At 44.1% G+C, this 12,694-nt stretch overlaps 1 long non-coding RNA gene across 1 annotated transcript; it reads left to right on the forward strand.

Annotated features, from left to right (window-relative positions):
* Window positions 1–984: 984 nt before the first annotated feature.
* Window positions 985–6,138, forward strand: LOC115521155. The gene is made up of 3 exons (XR_004343937.1): window positions 985–1,193; window positions 1,616–1,745; window positions 4,238–6,138. It is a non-coding gene; the product is annotated as an uncharacterized LOC115521155 (long non-coding RNA).
* The last annotated feature ends 6,556 nt before the right edge of the window (window positions 6,139–12,694 follow it).

The following is a 12,694-nucleotide window of genomic DNA, read 5'->3' on the forward strand; positions in this document are numbered from 1 at the left end:
CAGCAATTTGTTTCCCTTAATAAGCATATTTTTCTTTCTCAATATTTTCTTTCATTACACTGGAGAAAAATGCTGCTTAAAAGAATGTTTAAAAGTGGTCTGAGGCCACTCTGCCTAAGTTAATGTGCTAGCACAGAGGCTCTCCTTCCTCTGACGAGGGCTCCTCTGTGTGTCAGGGCTCGAGTTCTCAGAAGAAAGCAGTGAGGCTCACAGAGAGCCACATCAGCAAGATGATGGTGGACACATCCGGAAATGAGGTGGAAACGAGCCCAGTAGGTGTTCAGGCAAAGCCTCAGTGACCATTCTTTAAGGAACATCCTGCCAGGTGTCTATCGAACATCTGTGGGCTTCCTTCTGTAGTCACTTCAACCACATGATCACAGTCCACGTCATCAGGTGGGCTTTACCCACCTGTCCTGTGGCGCCCAAAGTGAGATTTGGCATTCCTTTAGATTTACCGGAAGACTGGAAGTGGCAGGATCCAGGGAGAGAACGTGGAGAATACACAGCCTTCTCATTGAACAAAAATACTTGGGGAGATGAGCTTTCGACCATCTCAACAAACGATCTGAGACATCGTGGAGAATCAGATGCATGTTGGGGTGAGAACGATGTTGGCCTCCTGGCCTTGAGGCCAACTTCACCCTCAGCCCTCAACCCCCCCACCCCCCCGCATGAATAAGAGTTGAGAAGAGTAGACGAAATGTCTTGTCAACAGTTCTTTCCAGAGGTCATTTTATTTGCATGTCTCTCAAGGAATATTTGTATGAAAATATTTTTACCACCGAAGAACTGCTTATAAAATAATAATTCCACTTTCTTCTCATGTCTTCATTCAAGGACTTATACAGCTGCTAAGCAGAGCCTCCAATCAGCAAGAGACAGGCTGATAAAATCTTGCCAAAAGTAAATAAGCAAATTTCAGTCAGCCCGCACGATCTCATCAAAGGAAAGTACATGGTTTGTGTTAAGTTCTTAGAAAAAAACGAAGTAAGCTTAGGTAGTCTTATTACTGTCTAGGCAGACTCTGAAGCTGGGCGGCGTTGGGACCACTGATTATCATGTTTCCACTCTAGCGGTGATTTTCTGCTGTTCTCCGATTGCTCTGCTCGTGCCAAATTAAGCAAGGTAAACAAATGGAGACTTGAAGAAGACACCACAGTGGAGAGAGATGTAAAGAGTAAAGAGCTATGGTAAACCATTCCCTCCGTCTAATGGCCAGAATCATAATCCTTATTATCTATTGCCAACCAAACATTGATATTTTTTTTGTAGAAAGGTCATTGTTAAAAATCTGCGTTGTTTTAATAAGCTTTGTTGTGCCTATTTTCCTTTATAAGCCAAAGGACAGCTCAGAGAGAAGCTTTAGCTTGTGGATACCACTGGGGCTCACCCTTGACCCGATAGCCAATCGTCAGAATAGCATGTCAAAATGGTGTTTTCATGCAAGATGGAGGGCTGCACTGACTAGAGCTTTACGATAGAGCTCTTACCTGCTGGAGGTCGATAAGCTAGGACAAATAGAATGGACGTTTTGATCCAAAAACTTCCATGCTGCCGGTCCACCTTGTCCTTTCCTTTGATTCAAATAACAGCAATTTGTTTCAATTGCTAGCTACTTCAACAATTAAGACGAAATCCACACTTGATGTGTCAATCAACACTCTATGATCTAACTGAAGTTAGAAGATCTACATCTCCAATCCTCTTTTCCTTCTCTGTTCAACTCAACTGAGCAAATATTCGTGAGTACCTTCCTGCCCCACGATAGACAATAAGGATACAAAGATAAAGCAGTTCTGCCGGGGAGATGCTCACGGCCTCTTATCCGAGGAGGAAGGCGGTCGACACAGATTTAACCAAACACGTGCTAGTGCCTGCCTTGCTGGAACGCTGTAAAGATTAAATGAGATAACATATGAAAAGAGCTTAGCATGGGGGCACCTGGGTGGCTCAGTTGGTTAAGCGACCGACTTTTTAACAACATTTTTTAACTTGATTTATTTATTTTGAGAGAGCTAGATAGAGAGCACTAGCGGGGAAGGGACAGAGAGAGGGAGAGAGAAAGCACCCAGCAGGCTCCGCACAAACAGCGCCGAGACCGACATGGGGCTCAAACCCACCAACCGTGAGATCATGACCTGAGCCAAGATCAAGGGCGCTTAACCAACCGAGTCACCCAGATGCCCCAGCGACTGACTCTTGGTCTCGGCTCAAGTGGCCATCTCACAGCTTGTGAGTTCGTGCCCCAAGTGGGGCTTCTCTGCTGATATCGCAGAGCCTATTTGGGGTTCTGTCTTTCCCTCTCTCTGCCCCTCCCCTGCTTGTGCTCTCTCTAAATTAATTAATTAATTAATTTTTAAAAGGCCTAGCTTGGAGCCAGGTGCAGCAGTAGCTGGCTAAATGGTATAATGGGATGTGGCAGGTGTCTCATGGGTAGCCTTGGCTTCCTCACCCCTCCCCCACTTCCCTCCTCCCCCCCACAAACCACTACCCCCACACACACACCACCAACACACCACATGAGATCAACAGCCCATTGCCCCATCTGCCAAACAGATCCAGCCACACAGTATTTCTTTTTCCTTTTGGCAGGTCATTTAGATTCTACCAAAAATTTCACAAAAAGAGGGGAAGACAATTAGAAATAAAACGTAATAAAATCTCCATGAGACACTTCCATGCTTCACCTGAATATCTCCTCTCTAAGTCCCCCCACTTCATTTCTTTACCCACCCCCCTCGCCGTCACCCCAGACAAAACCCCCTTCATTGCTCTGAGCTCCAGTCCTTCCCACTCAGGAAGGAAAAGCAGCCTTATAGTTTAGGGGCTCAGCCCCTTAGAGATCCCTCAGTCTCCCTTTTATCACAGAAGCATGCCCCTTTGCTGTGGTTTTTGCGGGGGGAGGGGGAGTGGTTGTGGAAGGACTTCTCTCCCTTATCAAATTTTTCACCCAAGAAAAAGCAAATCTGTTGTAAGCAAGAGGTTCGCTATCACCCTTCTAAGAAAATAAGATTTCCTCCACACTTCCAGACTCAAACCAATAAGCACCAAATTTCCTTGACACTGAAAATCTCACCATATCATCTCTTTAATTAGGTGTCAACCAAGCTCTGGGGGCAGAGAAAGTGCTGGGCAATTGGAAGTTTCTTTTCCTGGATTTCCATCCCTGAATTGTGCTTTGGATAATGCTTCCAAGGCAGGACCCAGTCTTTCCAGCTTGCCCAGAACTTTGCTCTCTGACCCGTCCTGACCATTCCAATCCTCCCTGAATACACTCCTACGATCCGTGGACTTCACTCCCTTCCCATGGTTTTGCTGGTGCAGCCAAGCAGAGTCGTGTTGCTTTAAGCAGAAAAGCTCATAGTCTCCTTAGAGGCATCCTGTGACTTTCTCCTGTTTCTATCTGCTCTATATCCTCTCCCCTTCTAGCCCATAGAAGCAGGAAGTTACACAGGCGCCACAAGGACTTTCCCAGCAAAATCTCCCTCTGCCACACGTACAGCCATGAAGCTCTTGGTTCCATTCACAACTTCCTCAGTAGAGGGAGGGTCAAACCACTGTGAATACCACACTGAGTATTCTGGCTCTGTCTCGTGCCATCATACTCAATACAACTGCGTGTCTCCTTTGAGTGTTGGACGCCTTAACCATTATGCAACAGTACAACAACTAAGGGGGTGTCGTTTCGCAATGTCGTTTGGCTGGATTTTGTGATTGGTTTAATCGTAATAGGAAATGTCACTTTGTTGTGACTTTGAATGATTCTCACTCCCAGGTGGACCTCCTTCCGTTTGCACCCCAACTCTCTGGACCTTTGGGGTACCAGAAGGAAGAGACACAAATGGGCTCCTGCTCCCAGAACCAAGGAGGTCTGAAATATTCTGCCTCATGAACACACATGCTCATTTGGAAGCCTCAGAAGGACAGGATGTGGTTCTTGGGAGTTTTTGCAAATGCAGCCAGCCTAAGGAAAAAGCTTACGTTGCCTTAAAGCACATAGACTCACGTTGCAACACCTAGAACCTCCCAGGGAGGCTCCCACCTTCTGGGAAGTTCTACCAAAACGCAAAAGTGAGGCGCAGCTCTCCAGCACGTCTGGGCAGCTACGCAGCTGCTTCTCTTGGCACCCAATCAGAACTGGTTCCTCTTTTTCTCATGCTATCAAGATGTTCCTTGTTTCCGATAATGACTGTTAATAATAATATTTACACGAACAAGCTTTCCTTTGTTCCAGAACATCTCGGAGGGCTTCAGAACGAGTGCGCCACAAATCCAGGGCCAGATGTACTGAGATGGAGCATCCAGAGGGTCCCCGAGAGCAGCCGATGGGTGCCCCAAGGAGAGGACACGGCAGGAGGGACACTTTCTGTCCATCAGACAGTATGGGTGGGCCAGCGGCCAGTTGGGAAGGGAGCATCGAGAAACGCTGCCGGGTATGCGCGCTAAAGTGTCCCCAAACTACCAAAGTGATGTTCACGTGCAGCTCACCCTGGGGAAGAAGCTCAGGTTGGCTGTTTGCTGGCTGCCACTCTCCTTCTCCCCTTCTTGCGAAATTTCCATAATGAGTTTGGGGGGTGCGGAGAGCAAGGGGAATGGGCTCTGCCTCACTGCACAGGTAGAATGGAACTGTTGAGACTCAAGGTGCCTTGACCTCTCCAGACAAAGACCTATTCCTACGGGTCAGAGGTCCAGTCCCTCCCTAGACTAGAGTCGTGTGCGAGTCAAGAAGACACTGAGGCCAGTTGAAACTGATTAATTCCAGCAGCCATGCCCAGCAAAACTCTGGCCGCTCTCACTACCCAAACATTTTGGAGCTGCCGTTTTCTCTTCATTGTTTTGTCTGGTGCTTTACTTGTTGGTTGTCAGTGTTGCATTGTTCTTTAGTTTTGGGTTTTGTGCGTGTGTGTGTTTTGTTTGTTTAATCTTGCGACCTCCCCTAGATACAGATATGGATATAGTTCATTTGTTTGCTGAGCTTAGCCTGGGTGTATTTTGTTGCTTGCATCAAAAAGCTCTAACTGATACAAGGGAGTTAAGTGGGAGACACGTGGGAGACGTCTCAATCTTACGTATTCTGGACTGTATTGACATAACACGGTGTGCCAGCTAACATTTAAGATGAGTGTGGGGTTGGTAGAAGTGTAGGTCACTTGCATCAGATGACTCCATGCTGAAGATGGCACCTGGTCTCACCAAACCCACAAATTTGACCGCTGCGGAGAAGAACCCCCTTGGACTTCATCCTCCTTTAAACCACATGCTATATTGAAATAAAATTAGAGACCAAAATACACACTTGAGTGTCTTTGGAGGACAGGTGAACTCCAACCTAGCACCTGAAACACCATGGCTAAGGTCATGGAGACAAAAGGACCCGAAGAGCAATTTGATGCATCGATATCCAGATGCCGAATGCTCCCCCCACTGTCCTGTTTATGCCCAGCTGCCACGCTGATGGCTTGCAATGGGACTTCTCAGCCCTTCCGGACGAGGACATTTCACACAGTGGATCCTCTGGGTCATGAAGGTGCTAAGCAGAAGGGTGACCGGTTGCAGGTCAGTAAACTCTAAAAAGCAAGGAATGCTAGTCTGCTACACACTTCGAATGTGTTATAGCAAACTTTCGCTGCGCCAAACAAGGGGAATTTTCATTCTTCATAGAAGAATATGTGGAGAGGTAGAACTGGAGGTTGGTTTTCATTGAGAAATAAGTTTCTTAATCACTGTCAGATGACTGTACAGTCTTTCATATAGAGTCCTTAGAGGAAATAAAATTTCTAGTCCAAAGTTTTAGTCCATTCTGGGTATGGAAACTCAGCTTGGTCTAATGTGTTGCATAGTCATTATAACCCAACATTATCCGAATTTCTGGGCAAGCCCGATCAACAGCTGATACAGCTCGTGTATTAGTTTGCTGATAGGCATGGTGCCACTTGGTAGGAATGCATGACAAAATACGAGCAACCAGGTGGCTCTAACAACAGGAATTTATTTTCTCACATTTACAAGTCCAAGATCAAAGTGTTGGCAGGGTTTGGTTCCTTCTGAGACTTGTCTCCCTGACTTGCAAAAACATTTCTCACTGTGTCCTCGTTTGGTCTTTCCTTTGTACTCACACATCCTAGTGTCTCTCTGCGTGTCCTGATTCTCTTTTCTCATAAGGACACCAGTTGGATTGAATTAGGGTCCACCCTAACCCATTTTAACCTTGTTACCTCTTAAGGGCCCTATCTCCAAATACAGGCACCTTTGAGGTACTGGAGATCAAGACTTTGGCATATGGATTTGAAGGGACCCACACAGTTAGACTGATAACACCATAGGAGATGTTCAAAGAATTCAGTATCATGAACTAAAATCTCAGATACTAAAATTCAAACAGACTTTTGTGCTCCCCCCGCCAAAAGAAGTTAGAATTATCATTCATGGGTCAACCACATAATATATCGTTTGGTCATAATAAACAATTAAGTGGTCCACAGGAGAAATTGTGTGGCTCTTGTCATTTATGATTGGCTAGTCTGTTAGGCTTTGCCAATGTCCAGAGAATCTTCAGGTCATTAGAAAATCAAATGGAGTAAGAGTCTATTTTTTTTTAAGTGAGCCTAGAGTTCTGCATATATAACTCTTCTCTTCCTTGGACTGAACATTTGAACCATATCCTCCCGACACTCATATGAGCTGTTAGGCTTTACAATCTTTATTTTGATAGTCTAAAGGACATTTTTGAAAAGGCATTTTTGACTGGTCCCCCTGTGGATGGGGTTTTCCTCTGTTTCACTTAAACAGAGGAATAAAATAAATAAGATAAATAAATAACAACCCTGTGATTTCGACCACCATTGATGGCTCCTCATAAGGGCTCTTCATTGAGGAATTATGTAACATGACTTTGTAATTATTTTTAGTGCTAACCAACACCCCCATGCCCCAGATTTTGCCTTCTAGAATCAGGCCTAATTCAGCGCCTAGAGAAAGACCTGACCTAAGGAAAACAAAAAACAAATAAAAAACTTCATAGAAGGATAAAGAAATAGAAGATATGTGTTGTCTGATTTAGCAAAATGAACTAGACAATCACAGTTCTTGCTCCCAGGAGATGGAAACCAGAAATGGGGACAAAAATAGATTCAGAGAAGGAAATTTTCAAGCTCATCTGGCCTGGCTAGATTGTAATTTATCCAATCCTAAAAGTTACAATGACAGAGAAGGCAATATTGAGCATCAGAAAACAACCCAAACCCCAAGTTATCTGTTTACTATTAAATTTTTTGTAGGGGTATTAATACGTCAACTTTGCAAGTTACATTCTATATATTGAATGTTTAGTTGATGTTAACAAAGACGTACGTGTATATTCATTATATTAGTAAAATAACCCAAGCCCAGGGAAATTGGAATTCTAACCAGTGTTTACACCTTGGGCAGCATCTCAAATTACAGTGAGAGAGAAATCACTGGGGTCAAATGGTGCATTATGGGAGAGTTTTATGACAAACCTTCAAATCTCTACAAGGAAAAGCACAGAAGAGTCACAGATTGACAGAAAAGCCTAACTGTGGTGGCGGATGCATCATTTGGGCTTTGTTACTTGTCCAGGAAGAAGTCAGAAAAAGCCTCCTAGAAGGTGGTCCACGAGTAGGGTGGGGTGGCATTGATAAGGATCCTGGCCTTAAACATCCATCAGCTGGAAACAAATGCAGCTAATTCCCCCTGGGTGCTATGTCCCTCACCCGTGCAGCCCGAAAGTAGACCGAATGAAACACGCCCAAGACACCTTTGGTTAGTTTCTACTCCTTAGCTGGAATGACTGGGTATGCAGTCATCTGCTTTTCTACATTTTTAATTTGATTTGGCTGCTGATTTGATGAGACATGTGAGCGTCTTTTCCAGGTAGAAAGTTTGTGCATCATTTTTAAAAATTTTTTAATGTTTATTTATTTTTGAGAGAGAGAGAGAGAGAATAAGCAGAAGCAGGGGAGGGGACAAGAGAGAAGGAGAACAGAATCTCAAGCAGGCTTCAGGCTCTGAGACATCAGCACAGAGCCCGATGAGGGGTTCAAACTCAGGAACCGTGAGATCATGACCTGAGCCAAAGTTGGACACTTAACCGACTGAGCCACCGGGTGCCCCAGTACATCATGTTTTAATGCTGACACTGCCATTGCCCTAGCAAATTCTCCGGAGTTTGGGAGAACGGCAGTGAAGAAAGACAAGTATCATTTCTTTTTCTCATGTCATTGTAAACGTGCTTTGATGAAAACAAATTGCGATAAATTGATACTTTCAGAACTCTGACTGATTAATGACTGTTGCAGTACGTAACAGCAAGTCAGAAAATTAAACAGGGTGATTCTTGATCATTCTGGGGAGAGCAAGGGGAAGCATAACAAATCAGCAAACCAATATGTGCCTGGAAAAGGCACTAAGTGAGTCATCTAACCCTAGAGATTACACTTAATTCTAATGCTTTCTCTCCTATAGATTCTTGTTCATGGCATCCAGCCCAGGAGAGACGGGTTTTGCCAGAGTCTTTGTTGCTGGAGGGGGAAAAATAGAAAGCAACTTCTTTAAGCACAAAAATTTGCAGAACTTGAAAAAAAAAAATATATATATATATATTTTTTTTTTTTTGCAAATTTTACCCCCAGGGATCATGAGAGCAGCATCTCTGCGAATGCCAATGGGGAAGTGAACTGCAGAACTGGCTTTCTTCCCCCACCAAAAAGAGAAATGACCAGATACTCATATGTGCAGTCAGATTCCCTGTCTCACCTCCAATATTTTCTGGCAGTCCTGGGGCCCAGCCTGGAGTTCACTGATCGCACTGCATAGGTCAGAAGAGTACTGGGTAAAGTTGGCATTGGAATTCTAAACTAATAGTGAGGATGGAAATAAGTGAGGCCAAGCGCTTCTATAGACCAGTAGCCTACAGACCAATCAATACACAGAGTCTTGGCTGACTGCACTATCAGATTAGCAGAGAAGAGTCAGGAAAAAGTCAGAAGGTGATGACTGTAGAGGTAGAGGTCCTTGGGTATGATCCATGCATTGATGAAGCCATGAAGTGTGGCCCGCTCTGCACGCCCCATGGTGGTCATCGATGACTACAAATTTAAAGAGCAAAAACTTGGGGTGCCTGGGTGATTCAGTTGGTTGAGGGTCCAACTCTTGATTTAGGCTCAAGTCATGACCCCAGGGTTGTGGGATCAAGCCCCGCATCAGGCTCAGCACTGAGGGGGGAGCCTGCTTGGGCGTCTCTCTCTCTCCCTCTGCCCCTCTCCCCCACTTGTGTGCTCTCTCTATCTCTCTAAAAAAATTAATAAAAAAAAGAGCAAAAAATCAATAACAATGTATTGAATGCAGAAATGCAATAGAATATTGGACAATGGATAAAAACGAATCAAACCTCAAAACCAGCAATAATTTGAATGAATAGGCAAAATAGTCTTTTGACACTCATGACTAATTATGAAGTCACCCTAAAAATATCTTATTCCTATATAATTGGAGCTCTCGGACCCAGGTGTGGAAGGGCATTGGGGGGAAAAGTGGGGGAATGGGTAAGACTGGGATATCTTCTCACCACCCCTTAGCTGTGCCTGCTCTGTGCTCTCTCACCTCATACTAAACATGATTTGGGGTTCTGAGAGACAGAGGGGAGAAACGAAGACATGAACTGTAAAGAGAAGCACACAATGAAAAAAAAGGGGTGGGTAGACAGGAGTATAGAAAGGCAGAATTTCCAGTCAATATTCAGGGGAGGAAAAACTGTAAAGTGTCCACAACTAACAATTTCTTGATTCTTTCTCCTTCTGAACCTTCAGCATGGGCACCCCTTCCCAATTAGGACAATGTCCCAGAGAATATATTGCAATGTGCATTTTTCTGTTGGCCTTCCAAAATCAATTTCTCCATTCCTCCTTTCCCAGTGCTGCCTGATTTAGGGATCCCTGTGGTTTAGGTAAAGAGAGAGCTAGGGATGGAACACATAAGCCAAGATCTAGATTGTTCCATTTCCCGGGCCATTGTGAAGATGGACAGATGATCTAGGTCGTCTAGAAAGAGTATTACCAGGGCTTTTGCTGGGAATTTTTAGGAGAGAACTGAAAAGCCATCTTGGGATTATAAGGAGCCATCTCTTCCCTGAGGCAATGTCACTTGGCTTGAGTTTCTAGTAATAGGAAGGCAATAATTCAAAGGACTCGTATGGCACATTCCTCCAAACATCAAACTGTAGTAGTCCCCCCCAGTTAGTAAGTCCCCCAGTAAGTGCCCCCCCCAACTTACCAGTGGTCAACCATGGTCTGGAAACAGATGATCCTCTTTCTGACATATCAGCAGAAGGTCAATAGTCACACTACATCGCAGCGCTTACGTCATTCCCCCACTCCTCATCTCATGATGTAGGCATTTTATCATCTCACATCATTAAAGAAGAAGGGTGAGTACAGTACAATCAAACATTTTGAGAGACCACATAACTTTCATTAGAGTATATTGTTGCAATTGCTCTAGTTTATTACTAGTTATTGTAGTTAATTTCTTACGGTGCCTAATTTATAGATAAAATTTTATCCTAGGTATGCCTGCATAGGAAGAAGCATAGTATATGTAGGGTTTGGTGCTATTTTTGGTGTCAAACATCCACCAGCGGTCTTGGAAGGCATCCCCCACCCATAAAGGGGGACTTACTGTAACTTCAGTTTCCTGTAACTTATGTGCTTCAGTCCTAAGATTTTCCCTCAGAGAAACATGGAGCAAATCTGTTCTCCCTTCTTCCCTCAGGCTAGTACTCTCTGAGCCAACTATCTCCAGATCCTCCAAAGTTTCCACACATGACATGCTTTCCAGAACCCTCATCCATCCGGACATTATCTTTGCTTCAAGGTACACCCTAGTTAATATGCACATCTCTTAAAATATTTTGTTAGTGTCTGATCCTAACAAAGTACATTGACTAGGGTGTTATAATTCTGTTACTAGTATGTGTTTTGGGCAACCCCTATTCATGTTAGTTCATGCCTCCATTCAGACATGACGTCATTGAGCCCAGTCAAGCAAGACTATGAAGAGGGTGGTGTTTATACAAAAAAACACAAAGCATGGTCCCTGACCTCCAAAGGAAAAAAGGATGGAGAGAGGAACAGAAGGACTTAGAGGGGAAAGAAGTGTTAAGTGGGATGAGAAAAGGAAAGGAAGGTGGGAGGAGGAACAGGAAGATATACAGATGGATCTGTAGGGATTTTCCTCCATCAAAAACACATTTTCAGGGGGTGGGAGGGAGGGGAGGGTGGGTGATGGGTATTGAAGAGGGCATCTTTTGGAACGAGCCCTGGGTGTTGTATGGAAACCAATTTGACAATAAATCTCATATATTAAAAAGAAAAAACTCAAGACACTTCAAAAAAAACCCACACTTTCTTTATGAACCTTCCATTTCTCCCTCTAATAGCATTTTACCAGCCATTATATAAACAACACACACACACAGTCTTCCCTCATCTAACACTTTACCCTATCCAGCTACTGCCCTGTCATTCTCTTTCCTTATTCAAGTATGCAGGAGATGCTCACCGTCTCCATTTCTCCAGGCTACTTCCCTTTTACTTTTGGAAATTAGCCTTTTCCTCCATTCCCACCCCCCACCCCACCCAGAAGCTTTGTCTGCCAGTGTCATTGGTGATCTAACTTTTGCTAAATCCAATAGAAATATTTTAGGTCTTTTATCCTTTGGACGTCTTAGCAGTGCTTAGCATTATTGATCATCCCTCCTCCTGAAAATTGCCTACATCTTTGCCTTCTGTGGTAGTCTTCTTGGTTTACCCTCCCACCATTATAGCCGTCTTGTTCTCCATTTCTTTGGCGGTTTTCCTTACTGTAACCCCAGCTCTGGTTTCCCTCCAACTTCAGTTTTTGGCTCCCTTCATTTACTCTGCACCTGCTCTGCCTCCTTGGAGGTCATAGTCACATCTCTGGCTTCAAACTTCAACCTAGCTGATTGCTTTCATGCTTTGGACCTAAACCTATTTCCAGCCTGCCTAGGGAGGAAAGAGCTTGAAGTGCGTTCAAATCATGTATCAAACTTAGAGTTATGTGCTTCCAACAAAGGCCCAAGATAAGGACAATTATAAAGCAGGGCCAGTGTGGGGGCATTTGCTGAGCTCCGTAGTACCAACTATCACGGAGATCCAAATGGGCTAGTGATGAGCAGCTGATTCAGGGACACAAAGGGAGACTGGAGATCAGGGCCATAGAATCTGGGATTCAATTACTGTGAACACTGTGTATAAGTAAGAATTGCAGTAATAACCTTAGAGCTAGTCCAACATCATGGCTGGAAATACTAATAAAAAGTTTCTTATATTCCCACCTCAGGCCAGGGAAATTAAAGGGGCATGCCAGGGGGCAAAACAGCAGACACATGGATTCCATAGCCAGTGCTAGAGCCCGACGGGGTCGGAAATTTGGGCAGGTCATTAACATTCCATATCTATGAAGTTCTAAGTATAGAATTTTACATTTGTCCTTGTTAATTTTGTCTCATTGGTTTCTGCCTAGAGTTCTAGATGTCAAAATAGCTTTGAATCTCAATTCATGCATCTGTCATATTAGCTCTTTCTGTCACTCAGGTTTGTATCATCCGCAAATTTTATGTGGCCTTCTATGTCCTTAGTCAAGCAACTGATGA

Source organism: Lynx canadensis, chromosome C1, assembly GCF_007474595.2.
Source record: "Lynx canadensis isolate LIC74 chromosome C1, mLynCan4.pri.v2, whole genome shotgun sequence".
NCBI classification, from domain to species: domain Eukaryota; kingdom Metazoa; phylum Chordata; class Mammalia; order Carnivora; family Felidae; genus Lynx; species Lynx canadensis.